General features: G+C 51.5%; 1 protein-coding gene across 1 annotated transcript in view; it reads left to right on the top strand.

Annotated features, from left to right (window-relative positions):
- FBLN2 (fibulin 2) overlaps positions 1–26,484 on the top strand; it is an 89,204-nt gene that overhangs the window by 29,941 nt on the left and 32,779 nt on the right. The gene's annotated exons all lie outside the window — the stretch shown is intronic.

Here is a 26,484-nt window from a genome sequence, read left to right as displayed (position 1 = left end):
GTCCCTGCTCCGCTCAGCACTCTGCTCTAGCTCCCACCTACTCAGAGTAGAAGCCACCACTTGCTCTCGGGCCACAGGCTCGGCAGTGTCTGTGTAACCAGTCTGGAGTGTAACCTCCTGGACCACCTCTCCGTCACCCTTGTCTTAGTCTCTTCTGGCTGCTCTTAACAAAAATGCTACAGACGAGGGGGCTTAAACAACAAGTATTTGTTTCTCATGGTTCTGGAGGCTGGGAAGGCCGAGATCAAGGTGCCGGCAGATCTGGTGTCTGGTGAGAGCCTGCTTCCCGGTTTGCAGCTGGCTGTCTGCTCGTTATGTCCTTGCCTGGCCGATGAGGGTATATCTCACCTGAGATACACTAGAGAAGGGGCGCGTTTTCTTGCATCTCTTAGAAAGGCACTAATCCCATCCTGAGGGCTCTACCCTCATGGCCTAATTATGTCCCCAGGGATCTGTCTCCATATACCATCCCCATTAGGGTTTTAACATATGAATTTGTGGCTGGGGCTTAAACACTCAGTCCCTATGGGTCTCTCCCCCTCACCCACTCTGCACTGGCTTCCTACCCCCTGTCAGGTAACTTCTAGCCCCAGGGCCTTTGCACTTGCTCCCCCCTCTTGAAATGTTCTCCCATTCCTTCCTTCTTGTAAGCTCTCTTTTCAAGGTCACCTCCCTGGAGAGGCCTTCTTTGACCAGTTAAAAGAGCACCCCACCTTTCTCTTACCCTGCTTGAATTTCTCCTAGAAATACCTGGCATTATAGTATATAGTTTCTTTAATGTTGTCTCCCCTAGTGGAATGTTAGTACCACGAGTGAAGGGACCGCATCTGTCATCTCCTCTGCTATGCCTGAGGGCCTCCAGCAGGGCCTGCAACACTGTTGGTGCTCTGTGAACATAAGGTGAATAAAAGGGAATGGGTGGGGGCTTTCTGGCCACCCCCTGTCACCCTCTCTCACCCTAGCTCCCCTTCCATCCAACAAGCACCTTATACTGACACATTCCCTCTCTTCCACCCATTTGCTCACACTGTTCCCAGCCAGCTCAGGCAGCACCTCCTCCAGGAAGCTTTTCCCTGAATCTTTATGCCTTGTCTGATCCCCTCACCACCACCCCTCCCTGGCTCCCTGGCTCACCTCTGAGGGTACCCTAGGCAGGTATCTGATGGTCTAGAGATCCCTCCCCATAGCTGAGAGTCTGCATCTCGTTCAATCCCTATTGTGTTCTGTGTAAATGTTCCTTATAAGCCTTCTTGAGGCATCCACTGTGAACAGGCCCTGGTGGGCCCTGGGGAGGCAGAAATGGACCGCTATGGCCCATGTCCGTAGGCTGGGGGCTGTGAGGGAGGGATGCCTGGGTGGTGTCTGGGAAGGTTTCTTGGAGCGGGGGGCCCGAGGGGGCCTCCCTCTCGCTCTCCCCCTGTCTCTCTTCCTCTCGAGCAAGAGGGAGAGGGAGAGAGAGAGAGGAGAGGGATCTGGGATTTCTGCAGCATTCCCAGACGCCCACCCTGCTGCCCACAGCTCTCAAGTACTGCGGCTCTGGTCGGACATAGACTGTGCACAGCTTGTGCCTCTGCGGCGAGGGGGTGACACTGCAGGCTTCCCCTGACCTGCAGTCAGTCTCCCCAGCCAGATGGCTCTCCTTCCAGCCCGGTCATAGCGAGTGGGGTGCAGAACTTACCCTTGCCGAGCACCCCCCGGGTGCCAGGCCCCGTTGCCGTGGTTGGATCCTTCCCACACGCCGGGGAGGTGGGCTCTTCTTGAGCACCAAGCACGTGCGGGTCAGAGAGGAGTGGCTCCAGGTCCCACAGGGGGAGTTGGTGGGCCGGACCCAGGGCAGTGGGCTTCAGGGGGGCTCCTCCTCACCCAGCCCTGAGCCTGCAGGATGTGGGGAGCCTGTGTGGGGTGGGGTGGGGTGGGGTGGGGGCTGTAATGAAGTACATGTGTAGCCGGGGAGAGCTTGCAGGCCTGGCTGGAGCATGGTACATGCAGTGTGTTTGGGTTGTAGCCTCCGCCCCCACCCCTGCCTCTTGCTCCAGAGGCCTCTCTGTGGTTCTGGGCCTTTGGAATCTTGGAGACTTTCTTTGTTCTGAGGAGCCCTAGTTTTTTTTTTTTTTTTTCTCTGCCCTGAGCTTTCTCAGATGGATTTTGGGGTGTGGCGTTTGAGGAGGGCTGCTTGGGGGCAGGGGCCCCTGATTGGGTGTCCCTTATCCCATCTGAGGGCTGTCCTGGCAGAGGGCCCAGCACATGGAAAGCCCAGGGATAGTCATCAGGGCATGGACAGGCGGCTGCACTTTTTGGTGTGCAAGAAAAGGAAGGTGTGGGACGCTGGGAGCTGGGGGAGCTTGGCCCTGGCCAGATAAACAAGGACCGGCCTGCCTCCCACCACCCCGTCCGTCTTTCCTCCTCGTCTCACCCAGTGTTCTCACCGTCACCCACCAATCCATGCACTCTGCTCCACTACCTGTACAACTTAGGCAGGCGGCTCGCCGTTTCCGGTCTCGTTTTCTCCATCTGTAAGCAGGAAAGTCCCTGCTTCATGGGGATGTCTTGAGGTTTCAGGGAGCTGATGCGTGCCCAGTGCTCAGCATGGAGCTTAGCGCTTGCTGAGTAGTTAAAACTGTTAGCCATGGTTCTTCCCCCCCTCTCTTCTCCAATCTACAGATGTTTTTGGAGCACGCTGTCTGTGCCAGGGGTGTGCCAGCGAACAAGGCTGGCACAGCCTCTTCCCTTCCGAGGTCTGATGGCGGAGATGGGTATTAAATGGATAAGCACACACACAGATTTCTTCGTGGTCGCAACTGAGGACACACAGCTCATGGGTGGGGGTCAGGTGCCCGACTGAGCATCCTTTGGGAAGTGGGGACGTTAGAGGCCCCTGGCTGCTGCTGTGGGGAGAGAGGACTGGGGCATCCCAAGTGACGGAGGGGCCTTCAGTGGGGAGAAGCTGGGGAGGTAGCTTTGCCCTGCTCACCAGTGGGGCTGGCTGAGAGGCGGGCCATGGGGCCGGAAATGACCCCCAGCCATGTTGCCATGGCAGCCCTGGGGCCAGGAGAAGGAGGTTTCCAGCCATTGCCCCAGGCCCTGCTGGGGTGGGGGTCTCGTCTTTGAGGCGGAGCCGTGCCAGGGATCCCGGCTGCCTCTGAGCATGTCCAGATGTGGTCTAATGGAAGCCACATGCCCGGCTCTCTGGGCCAGGGAGAAGGGGTCTGATGTCTGTTGTCACTCAGGGGGCTTTGTGAGAGTGCCTTCCCCTTCTGCCACTGGGCTGGCATGATGGAGGGAGCCAGGGACTTCTCCCCACTGCCCTTCTGGGCCCCAAGGGGCAGGGTGGCCCTCAGGAAGTTGGAGTTTCCCCCTCCTGGGAAAAGGCTGCAGCCAAACCCCTGTGGGCCCCCAGACCACGTGGCAGGAAAGGGGCCCCTTACTCAGGACCCTCATGTAACCAGATTCTGCAGGGCAGGCGTCCTTGGATGCTTTGACATTCCGGTTAACAGAGAAACTGTAAACTCAAATAACTGTATTAATTGCACACCCCTTGTAGTGTTTGTGACTTGTGCCAGCACCGTCGTGAGAACTCTGTGATAATTAACCCCTTTAATATTCACTGCCGCCCCCTTAGGTCACAGCAGAGGAATCAGGCAGTTCGTCTGCGGACACACATGCAGGGAATGGTGGATCCAGGGTTCCCTTGCGTTTCTTCTTGTCTTCATCCCTGTCATTTCTGAGTGCCTCGTGTGTCCATGGGCTGTGGCAGATGCTGAATGGACAGTGTAGAACAAAACCCAGCACCATCCTTGCTCCTGGGGAGCTTACGGGTTAGTGGGGGAGGTAACCCAGTGACATTCTGAGCCATGACTAGGGCCGAGGAAGGAGGTGGGCGTGCTCTGTGAGTCTGTCTCGGGGATCTGACTTCTCCTGGGGATCAGGGAAGGCTTCCTGGGGGAAGTAATATTTGAGCACGAGGGCTTGTTGAGTGGCCAGTAGGTGGCAAGCAGAGAGAAGAGAGTGCTTCAAGCCGAGGGCGCAGCACGTGCAAAGGCCCTGTAGCTGGAGGGAGTGAAATCGATGGAAAGGAGGCTGTGTGGCTGGGATGAAGCTGGGGAGGGGTAGGGGACCGTGATGGTGTTGATCCTCAGGATGAAGATTTGGGTCTTTGTCCCAAGAGCAGTGGGGAGCCATTGAAGGTATAAGGCAGGAGGTGGTATGATCTTATTTGTGTAGTGCAGCACTCCCTCTGGGTGCTGGAAGGAGGGACACAGGACAATCACTGGGCCTTCCCTATGTCTGTGGGTTTCCAGTCGCCCCCTCCTACCCCCTGCTCAGAATCACCAGGCCGTGACTCTAGAAAAGGGACTTGCCTAGGCTCTTTCTGTTCCCCAGAGGATCCTCACAGACCCTCCCCTCTCTTCTCGTCTTGGCCTGCGGGAGATTTAAATTTGTGTGGGGCCTGAGGGAACCTGGTTGGGATTCTGGACCCCTGAGCCCAGGTCGCATGCAACAGAATTACCTCCTGCAAGAGCTCCAGGCTCCTGGAGCAGGCCGGGGATGGAGTCACCCTGTGGGGGCTGTGACCCTACTCAGCAGCAGAGCCCGGCCGGAAGAGCTCACAAGAGGGCCCGGCCAGCCCTTCCTGTCCTCACTCCAAACCACAGGGCCTTGAAATGGGGTATCTGACTGCTAGGGCCGTGTGGGGCCTATACTGTGAGCGACAGGATGGGCAGACAAGGGTCCCGGCCCCCCCCCGCCCCCAGACCCTGCACGTCCGCCGTCAGTCCTCAGTCTGAAGCCCACTACTGACTTGTTGTGTGATCTGGGGCCTGGGACATCTGGGACGTCACCCCCTCTGAGCCCCACTTTCCTTGTTGACAGAATGGCACGGTTGCACGGGCCCGAGGCTGTGGTGAGGACAAAGGCGTTAGGAGCAAGGCCTGCGTGGAGTGAGGACATGGGCCGGTGTTGCCCACGCGTCTCCCTGCTATGCTGTCAAAATGGCGCACACCCCTCCCCTCGGTCCGCCCGTTACCTTCTTTCTGCAGAGCACTTGTGTAAGCAGTGGAATTTTGTTGGGAATAGGTTGAAATGGGAAGGTTTCATGTAAATTTTAGCTCTCAGGCTTTCCTTGAACATTGGCAGCTGTGGGCACGCCAGGCCTGTGTGCCCCAGGCGGGCTGTCGGGGGAGCTGGGAGGGGGCTGCCCGCCCTGCAGACTGGGTGCGCGCTCTGTGCTTGGCTGGACCAGCGCTGCCCGGTTCCACCCCCGGCCTGGCCCTGGTTAGCAGTGGGGTCAGGTCCTGTGCTGGGGGCACCTGTGAGAGCAGAGACTTTCTTCCTGTGGTCTGTGTGACCATTCTGTTTCATGGAAGAGAAACTGGCATCCTGAGGGGATGGGAGGTGTCGGTAGAGCTGGGCAGGGGGCTGCAGTCTCCCAGTGTGTGTGTGGGGGGGGGTGGGTTCCTGGCTCCCACGGGGTACCTGGAGACACAGTGAGTCTGAGTGGCCTTAGCTGGGCCCTCCCTGTATTTGCCTGTCCCACAGCATATAGCACTTGGAGGAAATGGGTGCATTTCATAGGCCACTCCCCTATAGCTAGGCCTGTAGTGGGTTTCTTTATTTTAATTTTTAAAACTATGTTCCTTCCCTCCCTCCCTCCCTCCCTTCCTTCATTCCTTCCTCCCTCCCTCCCTCCATCCCTCTCTCCTTTCCTTTCCTTTCCTTTCCTTCCTTCCTTCCTTCCTCCCTCCCTCCCTCCCTCCCTTTCTCCTTTCCTTTTTCTTTATTCCTTCCTTCCTTCCATCTTTCTTTCTTTCTTTCTTTCTTTCTTTCTTTCTTTCTTTCTTTCTTTCAGAACAGCTTTATTGAGATATAATCATGCACCATAAAGTCCCCTCTTTAAGAGTGTACAATTCAGTAGCTTTTATCAGAGTTGTGCAGACATCATCAGACTCCACTTTTAGAACATTTTCATCACTCCCAAAAGAAACCCCATGCCCAGTAGCAGCCACTTCTCGTTTCCTCCTTCTCTCAGCCCCCCGCAACCACCAAGCTACTTTCTGTCTGTGGATTCGCATATTCTGGACATTCCTGGACGCAGAATCATACAATATGTGGTCTTCGGGGGACTGTCTTCTGTCACTTAGCATAATTCTTTCAAGGTTCATCCGTATTGCAGCAAGCGTTGTACTTTGTTCCTTTTTGTGACTGAATAACATTCCGTGGTGTGGATTAGTGTGTTTTTCATCCATTCATCCCCTGACAGACATTGTGTTTCCACCTCTCAGCTATTAGGGGCACACTGCTGCTATTGATGCCCACGTACGTACTTTTGTGCGGACAGCTGCTTCTGGTTCTCTCGGTAGAATTGCTGGGTCATGTGGTGACTGCATGTTTACTCATCGAATGAACTGCCAGACCGCTCTCCACGGCAGCCCCATCATTTTACATTCCCGCCAACAATGCGTGAGGGTTCCAACTTCTCCACATCCTTGCCAACACTTGTTATTGTCTGTCCTTTTGAGCACAGTCGTCCCACCGGCTGGGAAGTGGTACCTGCAGTTTGGATTTGCAGTGTTTCTGATGCCTGATGATGTTGACCATCTTTTCATGAGCTCACTTTAGAAAATTCTAGGAAACACAGAACACACAGCACACATTCCACTAGCCACTGAAGCGATGGCGTCATCACAATGTCATGTTGTCTCTGGAAAGCTCTGCCATATACTCGTGGGACAAAGAGCATGAAGAAGGCAAGTGATGTAGTGTTGTTATGAAAATAATGCTGCCTCAGGGATCCCTGGGAAGGCCTTGGGAACCGTCCAGGGCCTGGGACCACACTTGAGAACCACTGGTCAGTATGCAAACACTAACATAGCATGCACACCGTTCTGCCCTGTGCTTTTTTGCCATTAACAATACATCTTGGAGTTCTTCCTTGTCAGTATGTGGAGAGTTCCCTTACCAGCCAGTGTTCCAGCTTTACTTTCCAGTCCCTCCTGACGGATGTTCAGCTTGTTTCCAGCCTTTTGCCATTGAAAAGCAACGCTCTAGCAGTTCCCCGGATGGCTCTGTCGCTTAGGTATCTGACTCTTGATTTTGGCTCAGGTCATGATCTCACGGTTCATGAGATGGAACCCCAAGTCGGGCTCTGTGCTGACGGTGTGGAGCCTGCTTGGGATTCTCTCTCTCTCCCTCTCTCTCTCTCTCTCTCTCTCTCTCTGTCAAAAAAAAAAAAAAAAAAAGGCAATGCTCTAGTGAATATCTTTATGCTATGCCATGGTGTGGAGCACTGGGTCATTGTGCATTTCTTTACATATTTTAGCTATTTTTTGTAACATTATTGAAGTATAATCAATAGAACCTATCAGAAGCATACAGCGCATTAATACGTCTTCACAAATGAACACACCCATGTGACAGGCACTCAGATCATAAAGCATCATGCGACAAGCCAGGTCACCCCCTCAGTGCACGTCCCGGGAACCCACCGCCCTGACTTCTAATAGCAGACGTGAATTTTCTGCTCTCAGACTTTTATAAATGGGACCATATAGTCTGTTCTCTGTTGTGTCTGGCTTCTGTTGGCTCAGCACAGCCTTTCCGGGGTTCCCCAGGTTACCTGTGCTCTAGCTGGTCCTTCTGATTGCTGAGGGGTGCTCCGCTGTATGTGTGGACCCCAGTCCCGTTGTTCATTGTCCTGTCAAGGGGTGTTGGGGCTGTTTAAGTCTGACCATTAGGAAGAGTATTGCCGTGTAACTGCTCGAGCCAGTCTTTTCATGACTGCTCGCACACACCCCTTTTGGGAGGTGCTGGCTCCTGTGTGCTCCTCTTTAGAAAACACAGGATGTGTACTTAACAACCTTGGTAGATGTCGGCTCAACCTCCTTTGAAAAGGGTGCCACGTTTTGCTCATACCTGTAATACAGGAGAATGCGTTTTCCCGTTTCTTTATTCCACAAATAGTTACCGAGTGCCTCCTGCATGGCTTCGGGTGCTGGGGACACAGCACAGTGATCAGAATATGGGTGGACCTCCCATCCCCCTCACGGAGCTCCCACTCCATGGTGGGCTTGGAGGGGGACACACAGTCAGTCACAGGAGTATGGAAGATCTGTGTTAGATGGTGCAAGGCGCTAAGGAGAAAATGAAGCAGGTGCTCTAAAATGTTCTCAACTTGGCCAGCCTGGGAGGTGGAAGATGGCATGTGGGGTGGGGTGGATTTAGTGTACATGTGGGTTTTGTGCTCCCCCACCCCTCCCGCCTTGGCCTAGGGCTCCTTGGCAAGTCTGGCCAACCCTGTGTGGGGGTGCCAGCTGCTCTTTCTGCCCCTCTCAGCACACCAGCGCCAGCCCTTCCTTCTGGGGACACACCTTGGTCGCGGTATGAATGATGTATCGCCATAGTAGTGTGAGGGGCAACCAACCGCACAATCAACGTTCATTTTTGCTCCCAAGTCCACGGGGCCGCCAGGAGTGGCTGATGTCAGCTGGGCTCACGCTTGTGAGTGTCTGTGGTCGGCTGGCAGCTCCGTGGGGACTGGCTGGTCTGGGACGGCCTCCGCCAGGGTGTCCCGTCTCCGCTCTCTGCACTCTGTCCCCTTCAAGTGGGTTAGCCCTGGCTTGTTCTCACCCCGGAAACAGGGCTCCAGGAGAAAGACCAGAAGCAGGCAAGGATTCTTGGGCCTAGGTTCAGAACTAGCAGACCTGTTTCGTTTGCCACATTTTGTTGCCAGCCGGTCATGAGGCCAGCCCAGGTTCAAGGGCTGTGAGGTCACGTTGCGCAGGGTGTGCATAAAGGAAGGGAGGAGAATTGGGGCTTTCAGTGCAGTGAATCTACCCCGGGCGCTGCCCTGGGTGCCCCATGTACCTCATTTCACTTAGTCCCAAACGACTTTACAGTGAGTCCCTTCCCACAACGGGGGAAACGTTTGTGTGACCTGTGGCCCAGCAGCAAGTGGCGGACCCAGGTCTGAACCCGGGTTCGTCAATGCTTAAGGCATGTCTGGATTTCCTGCTTGCCTCCTTAGGTAGGCCTGGTACAAAGCTCCCCGGGTTTGAGCTGGCTCTGCCCCTCCCTAGACTGTGCAACCTTAGGCAAATTGCGTTATTGCTCGGGCCTCGGTTTTCTCATCTGTAAAATGGGCTTTCCTGAGGGCTGCCTCCTACAGCTGTGTTCTCAGCTGGCAGAAGGCTGGTGTTGGGCTGGGGTCTGTTGCATAGGAGGGCTCTATTCACAGCTGGTGTCCTGCGTGCTGATTCCAGCCCCAGGGTCTCTGTCAGGAGGACAACAGCTTTTGTGCTCTGGGCTGCTTCCTGTTTATCTACTGAACCTGAGACAGCAGATGCGGCTGTCCTGAGGCTGAACCAAGCCCTTTGGCCTCCTGTACCCTGAGCCTCCCAGAATCCTGGGTGCCTTGCTGAACTGGAGCTGAGGAGTCTGTGTTCAGGGCTTCCCCGAGGGCGGTGTCAGTATCTTCTGCCTGCCAGCATCTCCTCCAAGCCCCCGCTAGGATTTTTTGTGGCCTCTGGGTCCTTTGTCCTGCAGCATCTGGGGCTTTGAGGGGGAGGCCTCTGCAGACTAAGGTCAGCATCGTGTGGGCTGGAGTTCTCCTGGGCCCTCCTTGTCCACTCCGGGAGTCTCCATACTGGGAAAATGGGCTTGGGGCCCGTCGTATCAGAGATGAGCCAGCTTGGTCCTCAGAGGGTGAATCTTTGGGTGTGAATCCTGCCTCTGCCACTGTGGCTGTGTGACCTCAGGCAGTTGACTCTCCCTCTCTGGGCCTCAGTTTCTGCATCCGCAAGATGGGGGAGCCATCTTACTGGCCCAGGATTACTGAGAGGAGTAGGAGAGGGGATGTCAGCCCCCACGGGGCAGTTGCTTAGGACTGAGTTGCCGTCTTTCCCGGGTCAGAGGGCCCCTGCTCTCTGGGGGTGGGCGTGCGGGTGCGGACTTGAGTTTTTGTTTACGTGAACAGATGTGTGTGTCTTTTCTGGTGGCCGGCCGTTGTTCCCGCTGGTGAAAAAGCAACGAAGCCAGGCCTAGTGGGGTTGGGTGGGGGGCGTTCACTCCCTGCTCCCCACCCCTGCGCTGTCACTCCAGCTGCCTCCAGATGTGCAGGGCTCCTCCCCGGCTGTTCCCTCCCCACCCTGCACTTCTGTTTGAGCACCTGCCAACTGAGTCAGCGAACGCCCCGTCCCTGAGGTCTTTGCTTCAGTGGCGCAGCCTGACGGTGAGGCTGACAGCCCAGAGATGGGGAGGGGCTGCTCTCCGTGAGTCTCCATTATCACAGGTTGGCCTGTGTGTGGGAGCCTTCATTCCACGGCTGCTGCCGTGCTGGTCACGGGATGTGTACTGGGGTGCTAAGCCTCGTGACACCCCTGTCACGAGAGGTGGGGTAACTGAGGTGTAGAGAGGTTAGGCGGTTGTCCACGGCCACTGAGGGCAATGAAGCAGACGTTTGCCACCATGGACTCTCAGCCCTTTGCCCTGACCGCCTCCTCGGGTTTGCCTAGTTGCTCGGCACGAGTATGTAGTTCTCATCGGCAGACCGGGGCTCCGGGACTGCCCTGTGTCGCAGGCCCACAAGGGGCACACAGGGTCCAAGCGGTGTGTGTGCCCTTGGCCCTTGGAACCCTTCCTGGGATAGAGTTTGGGATTCCGGGGTCTTCTGGGATCCATGTCGGGGAGGGTGGAAGAGGCTGAGGAACACAGTCTGGCTGCAGGGAGCCACCTGCCTGGGTACAGAGAGCACCCAGCCCCTGAGAGGGGTGGGGTGGGGTGGGGGAGAGTGAGAGAACCTGTCTTGTGGGGCCCGCAGCCTCCACCCTGTCGTCTGTCCCACTCACTCACTCAGCATGTTTATGGGCCATGCGCTCTGAGCCAGGGATCCGGTGGGAACTGAAAAGGAGAACACCCCCTCAGCCCCACCCTGGGGTGCATGTACCTGCTATAATGAGCAGACCTTTGGAGGCACAGGATGGGGAAGCAAAGCCAGATGCTTGAGGTGAGGCAGCTGGAAGGCAAGAGCCGCCAGCTGATGGGGTCCTGTGGGGGCTGTGGGGGCCGTGGGGACCGTGGGACCAGGAAGGCACCTGGAATGCAGCTGCTCTCCAGCTCCGATTGTTGCCCTGGGGCAGGGGAGGTCCAGCATGGCCCCTAAGTTTGGGTTGTCCAAAAGAAGCCAGGGACCTGGAATTTTATATGAAGGCTCCCAGTTTGTAAATGTTGCCAACGAATTCACATACATTAAAGCCCCGGTGAAGCATGCAGTGGTCCGCTTTGCCACAATTTAGACCCACAGAGCACCACCTTCCCTACCCCTTCCCACCCCTAATTACACAGCTAGGACACAGAGGCCGGAGGTGGATGAGGGGTGGCCAAAGACTCTCCGTGAGTTCAGGGGATGGGTCCCGAAATCCTGACTCCCAGCCCAGCGTGCTTTCCTCCCAGGCCTCCCTGCCCGGCAGAGTCAAAGCCCAGGAAACCAGTGACACACTCGAAGGGCCACTGGAGAGAGTGAAGAGGCCACATGCACAGTGAGGGTGGGGTTAGGGGACCAGCAGGGCCCGTGCAAGCATTGGCATCTCTCACACCCAGGCCTGAAGGGGAACCTAGCAAGAGCTGAGGTCCTAAAGGAGCTGTGGTCTTCCGTAGAGGTGGCCACGCCTGCCTGGGGACCCCTGCTGCAGCCCCTCCAGGCCAGCCTCTGTCCTCGAAGAGCGGGGCCAGGGGCAGATCCAGGACAGATGGGGACAGGCAGCAGGTTTGGTGGAGGATGGATATATAGGTGTGGCTGGGGAGGGGTCAGGATCTCTCCAAGATGCCACACCTCCCAGGTATGGTTTGGGGGATGTGCTTCCTGAGAGGAGTGACCCCAAATCTGCGGGCAAGGGCTACTCACGGTCTCCTTCTGGAGGCGTTGGACACAGTTGCTGACACTCCGGTAGAGACATTGCCTTGACAGTGGGTGTGTGAGTCTGGAGTGCCAGGCCGAGATCTGGGCCAGAGGTGGGAACCTGGCTAGAGAATGGCTGGGTTTCTGTCTCTTCCCCATCAAGTTTGCCCCACTTGGCAGGTAGGCAGTGCGTGGGTGGTGGGTAAGCACCCAAAGAAGGACCCTTGATTCCCTGTCTGTCACCCATGGCCCCTGAAACCTGGATGCAGGAACAGAGAGGCCAAGGGTCTTGCCTGAGGGTGCTCAGTCAGTGGAGGGCAGAACGGGGCTCTGGGTGGCTTCTCTGGTGTCCTAGCTCTCTGCTCCCACTTACACCCAGATGTGGCCCTCAGTGTAGACTGTGGGGTTGTCAGCCCACCTCTCCTGGGCTCCTGGGATGGGCTCATTGCTCTGCTGAGTACTGAGTCGCCAATCCCTTGCAGGCTGCAGGGGACAGAAAATGGAGGTATGTGGGGGATGGGGGAGAGATCCGGTAAAGATCTAGGTGGAGTGAGGGCTTGGTGGGGCTGTAGTCCCAAATATGTCAGTTACGAGAAATGTAAAGTTGCTGGGCAGAGTCACTGGGAATTTGGTTCTGGAAGGGCCCCAGCCTGGCCCTGTGGTATCCCCCCTGGGAATGCTGGGAGCCTGAGATCACAGGTTCGCAGCCCCTCTGCCTCTTCTGGTGACTGAGCCTGGGGCACCCACTGCCTCTTCTCCAGGCAAGATTTCCACGACAGCACCGCCACCTGGGGCTTTGCAGGAAACCTTGGTGACGCCCTGCTTCCTGTTTGCCTCTAAGAGGAGAAAAAAAAAAAAACTGACCCAATTTTTTATGCGATATTTTAATTTTTGTGATTTTTCAACCCATCACTATTTATTAAGGTAAAAATAAATGTTTACCTTGCTCTTACGGAAAAAAAACTGGCCTGGGGAAACCAAAATTGCCTTATAGTTAAACCTCTCTTACTAAACTGTACATATGTGTGGTATGTATGGAAGGGTAATTAAATCGAACTATCCAGAAAGACCAGTGAAATAGAATTCAGTCATTTGTCAGATTCAGGTATAGAACAAAACGCCGTCCCGAGAACCAGAGTTTCATCAGACTCCTCCGTGAGCAGAAGTCCATAGAGTGTCTTAGGTAGCAGCAAGGTTCTTAAACTCATAACGAAGGGGATGTAATTCACTGTGCTTTTTGAGGAGGAACAGAACACGTCCCGGGTGTCTTGAAGTTCTGGAAGGTCCACACACTTGCTCTGAGGTTGGAGTGATACTGGAAGGCTGCACTTGGGTGGGGGCTGGGAGAGGCCTCCTCCAGGAGCACAGCGAGCGAGGGGTCTTGCCCTTAGATCTGATGCCTCTGTGAGCTTCAGCAGGCCATGGACATGGCCAGTAGCCTGGGGTGATCCTGAGCGGAAGGAGGGATAGCTCGTCTCGTGTTTTAGATGAAGGCCAGCAGTTGGTGAAGGACCGTAATGGGCATCCGCCCTTGGACATGTGTACTGTTTCGGAAGGCTCTTTGCCATGTTCTAATTCTGGAGTGATCTTCCAATGACTGGTTCATTCTTAGAATGTGAGCTGCCCACTCCTGTGTCCCAGCATATGGACCTTTGTCCTGTCCCTGTTCTGGGAAAGTTATTTTCTCAGAAGATGGGGCTGGTCCCATTCAGCTTTTCAGAGTTTGCCTCAAGGTTCTCTATGTCTGGTGACTCTTTCTAGGGTGGCATCCTCTAAAAATGATGCCACTTCCTTATACTCCCTTTGTTTGTTTGTTTGTTTTAATTTTATTTATTTTGAGGGAGGGGCAGAGAGAGTGAGGGAGGGAGAGAGAGAGAAAGAGAGAGAGAGAGAGAGAATCCAAGCAGGCTCCATGCTGTCAGCGCAGAGCCTGATGTAGGGCTCGAACTCACAGACCGTGGGACCATGACCTGAGCCGAAATTAAGAGTTGGCGGCTCAACCGACCTAGCCACCCAGATGCCCCTGCATACTCCCTTTGAACAGAACTAAGCTTGTCAAACGTTTTTGCACTGTTCTTGATCAGGAAATCCTGTTCTTCTGTGCAAGCTACTTTTCTTTTTTTGCACAGAGTTGACTTTTCATCAACTGTAAATACCTCAGCGAAAATGGCCAGTTAAAATGCAGAAGGCAGGCACACACCCCATCCCACCATCTGCTCCCTGGAAAGCCGTGGAGGGTAGGGCCTGTCCATGGGTCATCCTGCTGCTCAGATACCACCTCCCAAAGCTTCCCAAAGATCATGCTGTGGCCACGTGCTGTGGGGCCTCACAGGCCCTCCACCTCGGCAAAGCCCACCAGAGAGTCCCCTTCGTATCTGTGGCTCTACCAGCCACAACATACCAGCATCCCCGGATTCCACTTGGAACCCGGCCCACGCCAGGCAGCTGGGATGGACCCTCAGTGGGGCTGCTCTAAGGGCTCAGGGAAGTCTCAGCCCCCTAATTATGTAGGTCTTCCTCCTCTGCCCCCTTTGAGACGGAGTGTGTGTGCACACGTACGTGTGTATACGTGTGATGGAAGCATTTCAGTCTTGGCGCCGTGTATATGGCGTAACTCTAAAAAATAAAGACGCTTCTCTCCAATACTACTGCGTACCATGATCCTACTCTTAACTCAGTTACTAATTCCCTAGTGCCATCCGATTCTCAGACCATATTCTTATTCCTCACCTTGTCCCCAAAGTGTATGTTTGCCTAGTTTTGTAAAGTAATATCTAATCAAGGGTGATTTAGACATTATTTGGTTCGTATGTAGTTGTTACATCTTCTGAGTTTCCTTCTTTCTAGAAGTTTGTGCTAAATTATGCCATGGATACTCTTGAGTGTTTTTAAGTCTCGATTAATATAACAGTACTCCCTTTACAACTTTTTATTTTCGTATTTTTATTGTATTTATTATGCTCTTTGTCAAGTGCAGCATATGTGAAGCACACAGATCTTAACAGAAGAGCTCAGTGGATTTTCACATACGAATACACCAGGGCGGCCCCCCACCCCAAATCAAGATATAAAACACTTGAAGCACTTGAGCGTTTTCCTGGTGCCCCTTCTCAGCCATTCCTACTCTCCCTCCTCCGTGGGAACCACGATGCTGACTTTTATCGCCATCTTGCCTGTCCTTGAATTTATTTTGTATAATGGGAACCGTGTGGTGTTTTGCATTTAACTTCTTCCACTCAAGATAGCTGGAGACTCACCATGTTGCATATGGCAGTGGTTTGTTTAGCAAGATGGCTCTTTGTTGTTCCATTGTGGAAACAAGTCATGGTTTATTTTTCTATTCTTGCATGGAGGTCCATTTGGGCCACTATCAGTTTTGGGCTGTGATGAATACAGTTGCTGTGAACGTTTTTATCAAGAGTCTTTGGACAACAGAGGCATTCATGGTGGATAGATACCTAGGAATCAGATTACTACGATAAGGGATTTGGTCAGCGTTAGCCAACACTGCCCTTTTTCCAAAGTATATCACCGGTTTGCCTCCCCACGGGCAGTTGCTCTCCATCTTTGCCAACGCTGGATGTTGTCATTCTTTTTCATTGCAGCCAATCTGGTGGCTATGTAATGATATCTCGTTATGGTTTTAGTTTGCATTTTCTCATAACTCATGATGTTGAGCGCATTTTCATATCACTGTTGGCCATTGTGTTGTCGTTTGCTTGTTTTGAAATTGGCCTTCTTTGTCTTGCTGATTCGTGGGAGTTCTTTATTCTGTGTGTCTTTTTTTGGATCACATGTTACCGTATTTTGTTCTGTGACTTTTCTTTCCACTTTCTTCCTTTTTTTTAAGAGAGAGAAAGAGGGTCCGTGGGAGCAGGGCAGAGAGAGAGAGGGGGAGAGAGAGAGAGAGAGAGAGAGACAGAGAGAGAGACAGAGAGAATCTTAAGCAGACTCCATGCCCGGCGAGGAGCCAGAGGTGGGGTTCTATCTCATGACCTGAACCAAAACCAAGAGTTGGACGCTCAACCAACTGAGCCACCCAGGTGCCCCTCTTTCCACTTTCTTTACAAAAAAAATTTTTTTAATGTTTATTCATTTTTGAGACACACACACAGAGAGACAGAGCATTAGCGGGAGAGGGGCAGAGAGAGAGGGAGACACAGAATCTAGAGCAGGCTCCAGGCTCCGAGCTGTCAGCACAGAGCTGGACGCAGAGCCTGAATTCAGGAACCGTGAGATCATGACCTGAGCCGTAGTTGGACACTTAACCGACTGAGCCACCCAGGTGCCCCCCTCTTTCCACTCTCTTAATGATGGTATCTGATGAGTACATTGCAAATGCTGTCTTCTGAGGAACCCAGATCCCTAATTTTAATGAAAGGCAAGTTACTGATCTTTACTTTCACGTTAATGTATTTTGTGTCTCTTTACAGAAATCTTTGCCGCAGAATTGTGAAGATATTTTCCTATGTTATGTTCTGGACATTTTAACTTGATTCACCTTGCACATTAGATCATATTTAGATGTGTTTCTTCGCAGGGGGGTGGTGAGTAGGAATCAAAATTCATTCTTTTTTCTTTTTGTAAAAAAATTTTATTTTTGAGACAGAGACAGAGTCTGAGCAGGGGAGGGGCAGAGAGAGAGGAAGACACAGAATCCGAAGCAGGCTCCAGGCTCTGACCTGTCAGCACAGAGCCTGATGCGGGGCTCGAGCTCACAGCCCATTGGTCATGACCTGGGCCTGAAGTCCACCCAGGTGCCCCTTCATTCTTTTTTTCAAATGCATATTCAGCTCATCCAGCACCAGGTGTTGAAAAGACTGTCCTTGTTGGCCTTGTCAGAAATCGAGAGGGGCTGTATACAAGTAGGTCTCTTTTCTGCCCATGGTGACAATGGGGAAGGAGCCTGAGGAGTTGAGGGGGGGCTGCTTCCCTTGGAGCAGCTGCTACGGAGGATCTTGGACTCCCCCTGCCTGCCTCCTTCCTCACCCTCTCCTTTGCTGGCTTCCGCACTATGCTCAGTGGCCCGCAGTCTGGAGGCACCGCGTCCCTAGGATCCTGTGGCTGCTCCTGGCTGCTTATGTGGTCTGGGGCGAGTGGGACCTCCTCTTTGGGCAGAAGACTGCTCCTCTGTAAAATGGGGGTGCGCATAGGAGCCCCTTTCTGGAGCTGAAGGGAAGATGCAGTGAGTGCCAGCAGGGCCCCCACCCCACCACCCCCCCATCCGCCCCTGCAGGCGGCTCAGCCAGAGCAGAGACCCAGCCTCCAGCCCATCAGCAAGAGCAGCCAGCCCAGCGCCTGTGACTTGGGCAGATGTGGGCAGGCAGTAAACACCCCCACACAAGGAAGCAGGATGATGGGAGGTGCTGGAAAGGGCACCAGAGGCTGGGGACTGCCCTTCCCGGGTGCTGGGTGGCGGGTGGTGGAGGAAGACATCTCGGAGGGGCTGAGTTGGGTGGGCCCTGGTGGGTGGGCTCAGCCCAGGAGCTCCGGTTGTGTGTGGCCATTGTGTCTGTGATCCTGGTGCAGGGACACGGAACTCAGGAATCTTTCTTGTTTGTCCAGTTTGCAGTCACTATAAGAGGATTCCAGGCACTCCCAGGGCCTGCAGGTACCCGCCCCTAAGAATACCAGGCTGCAGGGAGCATCAGAGCTGCAGCACTGGGCTGTTTGCTCAGGCCCCTCAAACATCCTGTCCAAACAGGGCGCTGGCGGAGATGGCCCGCTCATCACCCTCCTGCCAGGTGCACACATTTTTCGGGGGCATTTCCCAAGCACAGTTCTTTAGGGCTTTAATGTCTGGGAGGTGGGGGACTGTCTAGAGGGGTCGCGACCTCTGGGCTGGCTTGTTCAGAGCACCCATTGTCCTGTGATCAAAGGAGGGTATAATCTCCAGAATTCAGGACCTTTTTATCACAGAATGCCTCTTGAATGGGCAGTACCTGCACACGACGGGAAACAGATAAACAATACAAAAGGGGCAGGCAGTGAAATGTCAGTTTGCTTCCTCCCTCCCACGGTCGGGTCCTTCCCCAAGCCAACCAATGTCATCGGTGTCTCCGAATGTCCTTCTAGAAATACTCCACGTACGTCCGCGCGTCCCTTTAAAGTGATAGATGGTGACATCTTTACAGCGCTGAGCCTTTTCTTCTTAATGCTTCATAGTACATTCAGAAATTGTACCATAGAAGTGTAATGAAGTTCTGTCTAATTCTTTTTAACATCTGCGTAAGAGTGGACGGATAGAACATCAGTTATTTAATCACTGCCCTCTTGGTGAGATTTGGGTTGTTTCTGGATCTTTGCTGTCACAAATTCAGTTGTGACAAGCATCCCAGTCCTGCATGTTTGAGCCCGTGGGGAAGGGGAGTCTGTCAGTTTAGATTTCTGGATGGGGAAGTGCTGGGTCACTTTTTTTTTTTTTTTTACACTGCAATGCATTTTTTTTTTTTTTTCATTGCAGTAAGATACACATAACAGTGGCCGTTTGAAATGTTTTGTTTTGGTTTGGTTTAGTTTGGTTTTTGAGAGAGAGAGGGTACAAGTGAGGGAGGGGCAGAGAGAGAGAGAGAGAGAGAGAGAGAGAATTCCGCAAGGGGCAGAGAGAGGGAGAGAGAGAGAGAGAGAGAGAGAGAGAGAGAGAGAGGGAGAGAGAGAGAGAGAGAGAGAGAGAGAGAGAGAGGGAGAGAGAGAACCAGGGCTCACCTGAATGAAGCAGGGCTTGAGCTCACCCCAAGTGGGGCTTACACTCATGAACCCTGAGATCATGGCCTGAGCCAAACTCAGATGCGAGCCACCCATGCACCCTGAACCAGCTTTAAGTGTGCAAATCAGTGACACGTGTACATTCACATGGTACATCATCCGTCTCCAGAACATTTTCGTCTTCCTACACTGACGTCCTGTGCCCATCCAACAGACTCCCCATCCCTCCTCCCCCAGCTCTGGTAACCTCTATTCTACTTCCTGTCTTTCTGAATTTGCCTATCCTAGGTCCCTATGTAAGTAGAATCGTATAATATTTGTCCTTTTATGTCTGGCTAATGTCATTGTTTAGGTCACAATTTAAAAGACTCTTAGACTTTATTTTATTTATTTATTTTTTTAAAGACTCTTAGACTTTAGTCTGAGTCTTAGACTTTTGTAATCATACTACTTAAAACAAATTTTTTTTAAATGTTTATTTTTGAGAGAGAGAGAGACCACAAGCAGGGGAGGGGCAAAGAGAGGGAGAGAGAGAATCCCAAGCAGGCTCTGTGCTGTCAGCCTCGAGTCCAATGTGGGGCTCGAATCCACGAACCAAGAGATCATGACCTGAGCCAAAATCAAGAGTTGGACACTTAACCGACTGAGCCACCCAAGCACCCCGCTGTTTCCCTTTCTTGAACTTCATGTAAAAGGCAGAATGCCGTATTCTTCTGTGACTTGCTTCTTCCCCCCAAGGTCCTGTCTGAGATCCATCCACGTTGTTGTGTGTGGTTGTAATGCATGTGCTCACATCACGTGGTCCTGTCACGGCTTATTCACCCTTTCTCCTGTGGAGGGGCACCTGGCTTGTTTCCAGTTCGGGGCTTCTGTTTGTGGGTCTCCAGGTGGAGCCCGTGGGAACCTGTTTCTCCTGGGCGTATACCTGAACATGAGATCACTGCATCATTGGCTTTGGGTATCTTCCGCTTTAGTAGATGAAGGTGATTGTTTCCCGGAGTGGGTTTGTTCCCCCTCTGCTACTAGGAGATGTCAGAGGCAGGCTCCCTGCCAGAGTCCGTGAGGCAGATGGTGGTGGAGTGTTCGGAAGCCAGGATGATGTGATGCTGGCCCATGTCACTGGAGGCCAGAGAGAGGGCCAGGCTGTAGCTGTCACAGTGGGAGATGCCCCTCCCGTCCTGTCCATAGTGCTTGCAAATAACCAGCAGGCGAGGGACACCGCACGGCCTCTTGGCCAAGAGCTCAGGCAAGGTGGCAAAGTGGCCAGAAATGAGGGAGTCCATGAAAGCCCAGAGGAGAGCAAAAAAGGCAGGGAGAGGTTGCTGAAAGCCCCATCGGCTACCTGTGCTAAAGGGGTTATTGTCCTATCTGCCCCTTTATTAGTCTATTCCTTGCGCTTAAAAAAAAAATTTTTAATGTTTATTTATTTTTGAGAGAGAGAGAGACAGAGACAGACAGAGCGTGATCATGGGAGGGGCAGAGAGAGGGAGACACAGAATCCGAAGCAGGCTCCTGGCTCCGAGCTGTCGGCCCAGAGCCTGACGCAGGGCTTGAACTCACGAACTGTGAGATCACGACCTGAGCCCAAGTCAGAGGCTTAACTGACTGAGCTAACTGGGCACCCCAGTTCCTTCGTGTTTTAATTAATTAGTTAATTGGGGAGTAGTCCCCAAACACCTGCTGTGTGCCAGGGGTGGGGAGGAACCGATTACTGAGCATCTGTTGTTTGCCAGACACTGAATCTTCTCACCTCCCCACTTTGTGAAGTATGGCAGGGAGAGGTTATTCGCCCATCTTACAGGCGAGGAAATGGAGGCTCAGAGGATGAGTGGCCTGCCGATGTCCCCCAGCCCATGTTCACAGTGATGGTACGGACGTGTCTGGGCCCACTGGGACCCCCGGTGGAAACTGCCACATAGAGGCGGTGCGGGCAAGGTGGACGGGCCATGGTGTGCCTTCTTTCTCCTTCCTCATTTTCCTAAGCTTGTGCCGTGGGCTGTGTATCTTAAATTCTATTTACACATCTGGAAGATCAAGATAATCATCTGACTTCATGTTGTTGATGTAAGCTTTCCCTGACATGATATACACCAAGGGCCTGGGATACTTCATTCAGCACCAGGCCCTGGGAGCCCTGAGAGGACTCAGACCCAGTCTTGGCTCCCGAGACCCTCTCCATCTGGTGGCTGAGACAAGCATGTCATCTGAGAGTGACATTACGGTGAAAGCATGTACCGAGTGCTGACGTGAATGAAGCCAGAGGAGGGGGCTGCTGGTCCCCCCGGGATGGAGGTGGGTGCCAGTGGGGGCTCAGAGGGAGTCATATATGAATTGGCTGGTTAGGGGTGGATAGTTGGACAGCACAGAGAAGGGCATTCCTAACATGGACCAGCATGTACAAAGACAAAGTGGTAAGGGGAAGCATGTGTAGCTAGGGTACAGGGTGAGAGCTGGGACATGACTCTGGGCTGTGGTTGCCACACCAGGGAGGGGTGCTTCATCCCATATGTCAGTGGCCATCCAGTGGGGTCTGTGGACCACAGGTTCCCTGAGCTGACTCTGGACTGGGGAAGGCCAGGGTTAAAAGACAGAGTAGGTGGTGTGAAAAGGGTTGGCATAGAGGTTAGTTTAGATACAGGAGTCAGGGAGATCCTCTCTGAGGAGGTGAGAGCCCTGAAGGAGAAAAGGAAGGCAGCCCTGTAGACAGTGGGGTTGGGGCAGGGCACAGGAAAAGGGCAGAGGATTCCAGGCAGAAAGTACAGAACACGCAAAAGCCCTGGGGCAGGAATGAGCCCAGGGAGTTCAAGGAGTGGACGGAGTGAGTGAGAAAGAGGGTCAGAGAAAGGAGATGAGGTGAGGCAGTCAGCAGGGCTTTGTAAAGAAGGGATAACAGTTGGGGGCCTGTGGGTCCAGGAGAGACACAATCTGATTTGTATTTGTGAACTCGTTCTGACACCCTCTGGAAAATGGCCTGGAGGAGGATACCCGTGAGAGCAGGGGCCCTGTTGAGCCAAGTGGTGGTGGCAGGGTGAGGGGCCAGGTGGCTGGACTGGGATCACTTCCGAGGTGGTCCCATGAGTGATGGAGGGAGGTGAGCAACGAGGAATTGGCCCGGGAGGGTCCTGAGGTTTCCAGGGGCCCCTCATTGACACAGGGAAGACCCGGGGAAATCAGTTGCCGAACAGATTCTGGCAGTGGGAACACCAGGGAGCATCGGTGGTGGTTCCTTAGCCAGCTGCATGTGTGTGCAAAAAACTACAGCTGGAGACAGATGTGGGGGGGAGGGCATCGTGTTGGAGAAGGCACTTGAAGCTCGGAGACTGGATGAGATCAGCCAGGGCTGGGGTGGAGACGGAGAAGGGAAGAAGTAAACCCTAGAACTGGAAATTTGAATGATTGGTGCCTGGGAACTTAAACAGAACCAGAGGGAAAGACAGAGTCTGGGGAGCTCAGAGGGGTTGGTCAAGGAAGGAGAGGAGAGGTCAAGGAGGAGAGGGCCTCTGGGCCGAGCCTCGAAGCCCTGGGGTAGGGGAGGCGGGTGTGTCTTTTGGACAAGGATACAGGGGTACACATCTTGTTGGGCTTTGCCCGGCTCTGCCTCCCACATCTTGGACAGTGCCGAGCAGCACCAGGCTTGGCCCCTATACGGATTCCCCCTCCTGCTCCAAGTGGGTGGCCCTCCCAGCATAAGGGTTCACGGCCTCTGAGTTCCTTTGTCTGAAACAGGGGGAAGCTGGAGTGGGAAAGGCCAGGGGAGAATGGTGGGAAGTCTGCCAAGCACAGGCTGGAACCTGGCTTCTGATCAAGGAGGGGGCAGGAAGAGAACTCCAGTCGATCCACAGGAAAGCAGCACCCCCTCTCAGGCTGGTTCTGGTTAGATTCTCAGACAGCGCCTTCAGGATCAGCTACATCAAGCAGCCTGTGCCACAGATGTGGGGAAGCTGAGGCCTGGAGAGGGGAAGAGAAGTTAGGAAATTGAGGCTTGGGAGTTCTGGCTCGCCACCTGAGCTGTAAATAAGGCAAACGAGAGTACTCATCGAAACTGTGAGGATGAAAGTGCTTGGACCCGAGCCCAGCTCCCACTTCATTTTAGCTGCTACTGTTACTTCAATAGGGCACCCATCTCATATCAGCTGGCTAAGACCCAGGGATCCACTGTAATCTCCTAATGTCAGTAAGGCAGTCTTAGAGAAGGCCTGGGGCAGTAAGAGTTCGGTCCAGCAAAAGAAAGCTGTGAACTTGAGCTGTGAAGAAAAGGGACAGGCTGCCTGGGTGGAGGGAGCTCCCCATCACCAGAAGTATTTGAGCTAGGCGTGACTCCCACGTGCCCGGAGTGTAATGCGAAAGGATTAAGCACGGAATGGTGGCATCACTTTCCGTGGCCACAGAGACCCCAGTGCCGTTGTAGAGAAGGAAACAGGCAAGCGGAAAAGTAAGCTCATAAGTAAACAAGATTTCACATAGTGATGAATGCTACTCAAGGAGCCTTGAAAAGGAGTCACGGGGTAAGAGAGTAGCTGGGGCTGATTGGATATGCTGTCTTTGGCCATACAGGTATTTCACACTTCATTGTATTCAGGTTTTCCTTTGTACTTGTGAATTTTATTCCCCCCCACCCCGCCAGCTTTATTGAAACGTAGGTGACATACAGTATTGTGTAAGTTTAAGTATACAGTGTGATGATTTGCTCTAAATATGCCCTGTGAGGTGATTACAACAATAACACTAACATCCATCACCGCACATAGTTGCCATTTTTTGTTGTTGTTTACGGTGAGAACATTTTAAGATCTACTCTCGTAGCAACTTTCAAGTGTACAAACACTGTCCTGGGCATTAGATCACCAGAACTCAGTCATCTTATAACTAGAAGTTTGTGCCCTTTGCCCGACATCTCCCCATCTCCCCAGAGTACCCCCCTGACCCACCCAAACTACTCTGTTCCTTTGAGTTTGGCTTCTTTTGATATCACATATAAGTGAGATCATACAGCATTTATCTTTCTCTAATTTATTTCACTTAGCATAATACCTTCAGAGTCCAAACATGTTCCTGAGAATGGTAGGATTGCCTTCTTTTTTTTTTTTTTATGGCTGAATAACATTCCATTACACACACACACACACACACACGCACACACACACGCACACAGAGCACATCTTTCTCCATTCATCCATCAGTGGACACTTAGGTTGCTTCCATGTCTTGACTATTGTAAATAATGCTGCAATGAACATGGGGGTGCAGATATCTTTTTGAGATTGTGCTTTAATCTCCTTCAGATGTATACCTGGAAGATTTTGTATATGGAGTTGCTAGACCATAGTTTTTTGCTTGTTGGTTTTGTTTTTGAGGAACCTCCATACTGTTTTCCATAGTGGCTGCACCACTTTACATTCCTACCCACAGTGCAGGAAGGTTCTCTTTTCTCCACATCCTCACCAACACTTGTTATCTTTTGCCTTTTGACATTAGCAACCCTAACAGGTGTGCGGTGACATCTCATTGTAGTTTTGATTTGTATTTCTCCGGTGATGAGTGATGTTGAGCCCCTTTTCACATACCTGTTGACTATATGTCTATTTTGGTCCCTTGCCCATTTTAAAATAAAATAATTTTTTTTTTTTTTTTTTGGCTATCATATGAGTTCCTTCTGTATTTTGGGTATTAGCCCCTTATCAGATATGTGGTTTGTAGATATTTTCTCCCATTCTGTAACTTGCCTTTTCATTTTATGGATTGTTTCTGTTGCTGTAGGAGCTTTTTAGTTTGATGGCATCCTACTTGTTGATTTTTTGCTTTTGTTGCTTGTGTGTTCATGTCATTACCAAAAACTCATTGCCAAGACTAATGTCAAGAATCTTTGCCCCTGTGTTTTCTCCTAGGACTTGTACAATTTCAGGTCTTACGTTTAAACGTTTAATCCATTTTGAGTTGATTTTTTTAGAGGAAAACATATTTTTTTAAAAATTTATTTTAGAGAAAGAGATCGAGAGAGACAGAGTGTGGGCAGGGATGGGGAGGCTGATGGAGAGAGAGAAAATCTTAAGTAGGCTCCATGATTAGTGTGGAGCCTGACATGGGCCTTGATCCTGCCACCACAAAGTCACGACCTGAGCTGAAATCAAGAATCAGAGGCTCAACCCAATGAACCACCCAAGCGCCCTAAGTTGATTTTTGTATATGGTGTGAGGTAGGGTCCAATTTCATTCTTCTGTGGATTTTACTTATGAAGAAGGCTCTCTTTATCCTAAAATTATTTTCTTAGGTTTCTTCTAATCCTGCCTTTGGATTTGGACTTAATTTTTGTGTGTAGTGTGAAGTAGGTCCCAACATTGTATATTCAGTCCTTTCCACACTGAGTTTGAATGCCACCATTATCACATACTAAATTCCCAAATGTATATCGTTCTGTTTCTAAATTCTGTTATTTCATTGATCTCCTCGTATCTTTAGTTATTGGAACTTTAAAGTATGCTCTTCTTTTCTTTTCAGAATTTTTCCTGGGTATTCTTAGACATTTCTTGTTTTGGATGAATCTTAGAATCTTAGCCTGACAAGTTTCATGATAAATTGTGTTGGGATTTTGGGTTGCATTGAATTTGTAGATTAAATGGAGGAGAATTGACATCTTTTAAGGTATTGAATCTTCCCACCTTCCTGTCCAGCCTCATGATATATATTTTTAATAAAATATCTTATATTTTATTATTATCTTATTCTTATAAGATATTCTTATATTCTTATTCTTATAAGATATTATCTTATATCTTTTAGACAATTAAATTTTTTTCTTCATGTGGATTTAGCATGTTTATGATGGATTTATTTCTAGGTTTGTTTCTGTTTTGAATGGAATTTTTTCTACTACTTTCCTATTTAATTGTTGCTCTTGTATAGGAAAGCCACTAAACGGAGTACGTTGGTTTTGATTTTGGCTACCACATAATAATAATTATTATTAATTAGTATTCATTTTAGTACTGTGTGAGTTTTGATTCCTTTGGATTTTCTAGAAAGATGAAACCATAACATCTACAAATAATGACCATCATCTCTCTGTAAAATTTTTTTTGCTATTTGTTTATTTTTGAGAGAAAGAGAGAGAGAGACAGAGCACAGGTGGGAGAGGGGCAGAGAAAGAAGGAGGCACAGAATCCGAGTCTGTGCTGAGCTGTCAGCACAGAGCCTGATGTAGGGATTGAACTCACGAACCGCGAGATCATGACCTGAGCCAAAGTTGGATTGAGCTGCCCATCATCTCTTTGTTTCTATTTCTACTGCCTCTTTTTTTTCTCTTGCTTTATTGTATCTGCTAGTATCTGTCTCTAAGACAATACCAAATAGAGTGTTGTAGGCATTTTTTCATATCTGTCACTTCAGTGAGGCAGGCATCTAATGTTGAGTTTGTTTCTGGTAGATGGTTGTTATTAAGAATTGTTTTCATTCCTCCTGGTACAGCCCTCAGGTTGTTACTGAAATTTATTTTCCCTCTTTTAAGGAACGGGACTTGAAACTTAGAAGAGTTCAGTAACTTGAAATGCCCACTTACGGGATGAAACTGATGATTCTTAGTGAGCTGTCACTCTTTTCCTGGAACCTTGCAGGCTGCTGACATCCCTTGGTACATTTATCCCTCAGCTCTGCTGGGTTATATGACCTGCTCAAAGACATTTAGAGAGTCTTCGTAGGTTTCAGTGGTTGTGCAGCTAAGGGTTTTCATAGCAGAGAAGGACATGGAGTCTTTAGAGAGAAGAAGTGCCTACACATGGTAGCACAAAGAGGTGGACCCAGGCTCAAAGTTATTCTGTGACACCCTGCTGCCCCCCAGCATGCATGTAGGTATTCTAGACGAGCTTTGCCTTTGTTTTTTAAAATTATTGTTCACGTAT

Source organism: Panthera pardus, unplaced genomic scaffold (assembly GCF_024362965.1).
Source record: "Panthera pardus isolate Hobbes unplaced genomic scaffold, ASM2436296v1 HiC_scaffold_8, whole genome shotgun sequence".
NCBI lineage: Eukaryota > Metazoa > Chordata > Mammalia > Carnivora > Felidae > Panthera > Panthera pardus.
This window is presented reverse-complemented; position numbering and strand designations above follow the sequence as displayed.